The following is a 7266-nucleotide window of genomic DNA, read 5'->3' as shown; positions in this document are numbered from 1 at the left end:
TGTGACCAGGGTGTGGGTCAAATGGTTTCTGTAATGGAGTCTGTAATGGTTCCTGTGTATGAACCTGAGTGGTCTCTATAATGGAGACTGTGTAGATCCTGGACGGCTTGTGTGTTGGGAGGTCCTGAGTGTGGACTGGATCCCTGAATAGCACTGTGAGGCCATGGATCTGAAGACCTGTGTGTTGGGAGATCCTGGGAGTAGGATCGGATCCCTGTTAAGTGCACTTAGAGACTTGTGTGTTGGATAGTCCCAGGTGGGGATGGACGTCCTGAACAGCACACGAAGTGGCCTGTGTGTTGGACGGTCCCATGTACAGATGGACGTCTTGAAGAACGCATGGAAAGACCGAGTGTATGCAGAGTCTGTGATGGCACTGCACTGGGGGAGCTACAGCCCGTCTGAGGATCTGGACTATCAGGTGGCCTAGTGAGCAAGGCATGGTGTGGGATGGTGATCCCAGGTCGGCAGCTTCCCTGAGAGAGAGAGGACTGACAGGAGGTCAGCGTGTGGAGCAGGAACTCCAGAAAGGTAACACCCAGGAAGGGGGCTATCATAACGGCAGAGACGTATTTGCCAGTGGAACAGACTGTTGGTGAATGTTGTGTTCCACGGACATAGATGAACTGTTCGGCGTACGGTCACCTATGGTAACTGGATGAAGTGAGAAGTCCAGCATGTTTAGTGTCTGTGAGTAGAAGCCAAATATGAAATGTAAATAATGAACTGTGCATGTCCCAGTTTATGCGGCATAAAATAAACTGGATAGACTGTTTAAGTGAAAAACTGTGCCTGTCTGAATGTATCCCGTTGCCAAGCGAGTGTCTCCCAACACATGCAGTGAGCGCTCTCTCACACTTTCTATACTGATTTCCCCACATGCAGGAACACTTAACTCAGCTGAATTTTCCTGTGATCTCCAAGAGAAAGCGTCTGTCAGACTACTCTTAAAATTCATCGTGTTGGCTCCTTCTCTCCCTCAACATCTGTTGAGGGATAATCGGGAGGCCACCATGAACGTTAGATTATGGGCTGATTCCGCCAATAATGGAGGGTGTGGCTGACTTTAGTCTAATGTGAATGGGAACCTTAATGCTTAAATTCTTGTGTGGTGGGGCAGCAGGGAAACAGAACACTTATTATCAGGTTTCCCCACAGATTACAGTTGACGGTTGGGGTTTTGGCAGGAGGAAACTTTTCAATCAGCTTATCGTCAAAAAACCCTTCTAACAAAGTTGAATAGACAGTGCAGGTCCTGCCCTAAGAGAAGCACTCAACCTCCTCAGTAGGGTTCCTGGTAATCGAACATGAGGACACAACGGCACAACCTACAGTAGCAATAGGCCATTGCTTCTGTTGAGAGGTGGGAAAATCTCTTTCTATAATAGTAATGTTTACATGAAATGATATCTCTGTTGCAGACGCCTTACTCAGAAAATATTGCCTCTCATTAACCTTACTCCCAGTCCTATGGGAAGGGAAATTAATTATACTGGAATATTACATTAGCAGAATGAACAAATACAGTGCTTCTGTTTCTCTGTCTGATCGTTGATAAATGCTCCAGTACTTCAGTTCTTCTGTGTCATTATTCTTTTGTTAGGCTATGAAAAATGATAATTATCGTAGCTCAATGTATCTCGTGTATTCAATAATTGCCTGTTCATGTTCCACTTTACGTAACTACCTCCTATGTAAACAATTAGTAAAATGCCATCTCAATCATATATTTCACACCCAGAGAAGCCCAGACAGAAAGATATGATAGCTGTAAACAGCTCAGATGAAGAGTTGGATGAAGGTAGAAGTAGTTAATGTTATAAGTTCAATTCAAATTCAAAATAATGGGCCTTTTTGACTGAAGTTGGAAAACATGTTGAAGTATCTTAAAAATGTATTTGGAATAGATCTAATTATCTAAGCCCTTGTTTTATGAACCTGTTATTGAACCCTCCATGTTATGTTTAGTGGAACACAAGGTAGACCGGGGCATGGAGAGCATATACTCAGTGTCCATATTAAATAATGGAAGCACCCATGCATATATTCGAGAGGTGTTCAATAAGCTATACAGTAGAAGTTCAGTCTGATGAAAGCTGTTGTGAATTCCGTTCTCGGACTCCCTCCTGTGGTCATGAACGGTACTTTGGTGAGTTCTGTTCTTGGACTCCCTCTGGTGGCTTTGAGTGGAACTGCTGGTCCTTGAGGTTGGCTTTCTCAGCTGCCCTCGTTTATTGCTATGCTGGCTTCCCTATTTAACTCCACTCAGATCGTTACTTCATGCCAGCTGTCAATGTCTCAGTATTGGTTCAGATCTCTCTTGGATTTCTCTGATGACCTGTCTACTCCAGCAGAAGCTAAGTCCCTGATAGTTCATTTGTTGTTACTGCTTTCTGAGTATATTTCTTAGTACTGCTAAATTCTAGTCCAGCTTGCTATCATGATATTTCCTTGCTAGCTGGAAGCTCTGGGGGTGCAGAGTTGCACCTCCACACCGTGAGTCGGTGTGGAGGTCTTTTTGCATAATCTGCGTGGCTTTTTGTAGTTTTTTGTGCTGACCGCAAAGTTCCCTTTTCTATCCTCTGACTATTTAGTGAAGACTGGCCTCCTTTGCTAAAACCTGTTTCATTCCTGTGTTTGTGACTTTCCTCTTAACTCACAGTCAATATATGTGGGGGCTGCCTTTTCCTTTGGGGAATTTCTCTGAGGCAAGGTAAGGCTTCTATTTCTCTCTTTAGGGGTAGTTAGCTCTTAGGCTGTGAAGAGGCGTCTAGGGAGAGTTAGGTAGGCTCCACGGCTATTTCTAGTGTGTGTGATAGGAGTAGGGTTTGCGGTCAGCAGAGTTCCCACTTCCCCAGAGCTTGTCCCTATTTCTGGTTTAATCATCAGGTCATTCCGGGTGCTCCTAACCACCAGGTCCATAACAGTACAGCTGGCCAACAAAGTGTTAATGCATTTCAAAAGAGGGATAAGAGAAGTTCTGAACCCATTTTTTTTTCTTTGCAGTGTGTTTTGTTTCTCTTTTCCCCTTAACCTCTGGGTGGTTCAGGACTCAGGTGTAGATATGGATATTCAAGGTCTGTCCTCTTGTGTGGATCAACTCACTGCAAGGGTACAAAGCATTCAAGATTATGTAGTTCAGAATCCGATGTTAGAACCTAGAATTCCAATTCCTGATTTGTTTTCTGGGGATAGATCTAAGTTTCTGAATTTCAAAAATAATTGTAGACTGTTCCTTGCTTTGAAACCCCGCTCCTCTGGTGACCCCATTCAGCAAGTAAAAATTATTATTTCTTTGTTGCGTGGCGACCCTCAAGACTGGGCATTCGCCTTTGCGCCAGGAGATCCTGCATTGCTTAATGTAGATGCGTTTTTTCTGGTGCTTGGATTGCTTTATGACGAACCGAATTCAGTGGATCAGGCAGAGAAAATCTTGCTGGCTTTGTGTCAGGGTCAGGATGAAGCGAAGGTATATTGCCAGAAGTTTAGAAAATGGTCTGTGCTTACTCAATGGAATGAGTGTGCCCTGGCAGCAATTTTTAGAAAGGGTCTTTCTGAAGCCCTTAAGGATGTCATGGTGGGGTTCCGTACGCCTGCTGGTCTGAATGAATCAATGTTCTTGGCCATTCAAATTGATCGGCGTTTGCGCGAGCGCAAAGTTGTGCACCATTTGGCGGTGTCCTCTGAGCAGAGGCCTGAGCTTATGCAATGTGATATGACTTTGACCAGAACTGAACGGCAAGAACACAGACGTCAGAATGGGCTGTGTTTTTACTGTGGTGACCACTCATGCTATCTCTGATTGTCCTAAGCGCACTAAGCGGTTCGCTAGGTTTGTCACCATTGGTACTGTACAGCCTAAATTTCTTTTGTCTGTTACTCTGATTTGCTCTTTGTCGTCCTACTCTGTTATGGCATTTGTGGACTCCGGCGCTGCCCTGAATTTGATGGACTTGGAGTTTGCCAGGCGCTGCCGTTTTTCCTTGGAGCCTTTGCAGTATCCTATTCCATTAAGGAGAATTGATGCTACGCCTTTGGCCAAGAATAAACCTCAGAACTGGACTCAGCTGACCATGTGCATGGCTCCTCCACATCAGGAAAATATTTGCTTTTTGGTGTTGCATAATTTGCATGATGTGGTCGTGTTGGGTTTGCCATGGCTGCAGGTTCATAATCCAGTATTGGATTGGAAATCAATGTCTGTGTCTAGTTGGGGTTGTCAAGGGGTACATGGCGACATTCCGTTGATGTCAATTTCTTCTTCCACTCCTTCTGAAGTCCCTGAGTTTTTGTCGGATTACCAAGATGTATTTGATGAACCCAAATCCAGTGTCCTACCTCCTCATAGGGATTGTGATTGTGCTATTAATTTGATTCCTGGTAGTAAGTTTCCTAAAGGCCGACTTTTCAATTTATCTGTGCCAGAACACGCCGCTATGCGGAGTTATATAAAGGAGTCCTTGGAGAAAGGGCATATTCGCCCGTCTTCGTCACCGTTGGGAGCAGGGTTCTTTTTTGTGGCCAAGAAGGATGGTTCTCTGAGACCCTGTATAGACTAACACCTTCTTAATAAAATCACGGTCAAATTTCAGTACCCTTTGCCTCTGCTGTCTGATTTGTTTGCTCGGATTAAGGGGGCTAGTTGGTTCACCAAGATAGATCTTCGAGGGACGTATAATCTTGTGCGTATTAAACAGGGCGATGAATGGAAAACAGCATTTAATACGCCCGAGGGCCATTTTGAGTATCTGGTGATGCCATTCGGGCTTTCTAATGCTCCATCTGTGTTTCAATCCTTTATGCATGACATCTTCCGAAAGTATCTGGATAGATTCATGATTGTATATTTGGATGATATTTTGGTCTTTTCGGATTATTGGGAGTCTCATGTGAAGCAGGTCAGAATGGTATTCCAGGTCCTTCGTGCTAATTCCTTGTTTGTGAAGTGGTCTAAATGTCTCTTCGGAGTTCAGAAGGTTTTCGTTTTTGGGCTTCATTTTTTCCCCTTCTACTATCGAGATGGACCCTGTTAAAGTCCAGACCATCCATGATTGGACTCAGCCTACATCTGTAAAGAGCCTTCAGGAATTCCTGGGCTTTGCTAATTTTTACCGTCGCTTCATCGCAAATTTTTCTAGTGTGGTTAAACCTTTGACTGATTTGACAAAGAAAGGTGCTGATGTGGTGAATTGGTCCTCTGCGGCCATAGAGGCTTTTCAGGAGCTGAAACGTCGTTTTTCTTCGGCCCCTGTGCTGCGTCAGCCAGATGTTTCGCTCCCTTTTCAGGTCGAGGTGGATGCTTCTGAGATTGGAGCAGGGGCTGTTTTGTCTCAAAGAAGTTCTGATGGCTCTGTGATGAAGCCATGTGCTTTCTTTTCTAGAAAGTTTTCGCCTGCTGAGCGTAATTATGATGTTGGCAATCGGGAGTTGCTGGCAATGAAGTGGGCATTCGAGGAGTGGCGACATTGGCTTGAGGGAGCCACGCACCGCGTGGTGGTCTTGATGGATCACAAGAATCTGACTTATCTCGAGTCTGCCAAGCGGTTGAATCCTAGACAGGCTCGATGGTCGCTGTTTTTCTCCCGTTTCGATTTTGTGGTCTCATACCTTCCTGGTTCTAAGAATGTGAAGGCTGATGCCCTTTCTAGGAGTTTTGTGCCTGATTCTCCGGGAGTCCCTGAGCCGGCTGGTATTCTCAAAGAGGGGGTAATTCTGTCTGCCATCTCCCCTGATTTGCGGTGGGTGCTGCAGGAGTTTCAGGCTGAGAGACCTGACCGATGTCCAGCGGAGAGACTGTTTGTCCCTGATAGATGGACTAGTAGAGTTATTTCTGAGGTTCATTGTTCGGTGTTGGCTGGTCACCCTGGGATTTTTGGTACCAGAGATTTGGTGGCTAGGTCCTTTTGGTGGCCTTCCTTGTCACGGGATGTGCGTTCTTTTGTGCAGTCCTGTGGGACTTATGCTCGGGCCAAGCCCTGCTGTTCTCGTGCCAGTGGGTTACTTTTGCCCTTGCCGGTCACAAAAAGGCCTTGGACGCATGTTTCCATGGATTTTATTTCAGATCTTCCTGTCCCTCAAAGGATGTCTGTCATCTGGGTGGTTTGTGATCGCTTTTCTAAGATGGTCCATTTGGTACCCTTGCCTAAATTGCCTTCCTCCTCTGATTTGGTTCCACTATTTTTTCAGCATGTGGTTCGTTTGCATGGCATTCCGGAGAACATTCTGTCTGACAGACGTTCCCAGTTTGTCTCTAGGTTTTGGCGGTCCTTTTGTGCTAAGATGGGCATTGATTTGTCTTTTACTTCGGCTTTCCACCCTCAGACAAATGGCCAAACCGAACGAACCAATCAGACTTTGGAAACCTATCTGAGATGCTTTGTTTCTGCTGATCAGGATGATTGGGTGACCTTCTTGCCATTGGCTGAGTTCACCCTTAATAATCTTGCTAGTTCGGCTACTTTGGTTTCGCCTTTTTTATGCAATTCTGGTTTTCATCCTCGTTTTTCTTCGGGGCAGGTTGAGCCTTCTGACTGTCCTGGGGTGGATTCTCTGGTGGACAGGTTGCAGTAAATTTGGACTCACGTAGTGGACAATTTGACGTTGTCCCAAGAGAAGGCTCAACGTTTTGCTAACTGCCGTCGCTGTGTTGGTCCCCGACTTCGTGTTGGGGATTTGGTTTGGTTGTCTTCTCGTTATGTTCCTATGAAGGTTTCTTCTCCTAAGTTTAAACCTCATTTCATTGGTCCTTATAAGATTTCTGAAATTCTCAATCCTGTGTCATTTCGTTTGGCCCTTCCAGCTTCTTTTGCCATCCATAATGTGTTCCATAGGTCGTTGTTGCGGAGATTTGTGGCGCCTATGGTTGCTGTTGTGAACTCTGTTAGCAGGCTCCCTCTTGTGGTCACAACTGGTACTGTGTGAGTGTTGTCTTTGGGCTCCCTCTGGTGGTTTTGTTTGTTCTCCTGCGGGTTTGTGGCTGGATCAGCTGCCTCGTTATCCACCAGTGAGGTTTTCTATTTAGCTCAGCTGCAACTTCACTTGTTGCCTGCTGTCAATGTGTTCAGACCTATTCTGATTTCATCTGACTACGTTTGGTCTCAGTCTTTCCAAGACAAGCTAAGTTTTGCTTTTCAGTTTTTTTACTCATCAGTTATCAATATGTGTTCTGTGTATGATGAGTTTAATCCAGCTTGCTAACATGTGATTTTCTGCTTGCTGGTAGCTCTGGGGTTCAGACTTGCTCCCCTCACACCGTTAGTTGGTGTG

This window comes from Ranitomeya variabilis, chromosome 2 (genome assembly GCF_051348905.1).
Source record: "Ranitomeya variabilis isolate aRanVar5 chromosome 2, aRanVar5.hap1, whole genome shotgun sequence".
Lineage (NCBI taxonomy): Eukaryota > Metazoa > Chordata > Amphibia > Anura > Dendrobatidae > Ranitomeya > Ranitomeya variabilis.
This window is presented reverse-complemented; position numbering follows the sequence as displayed.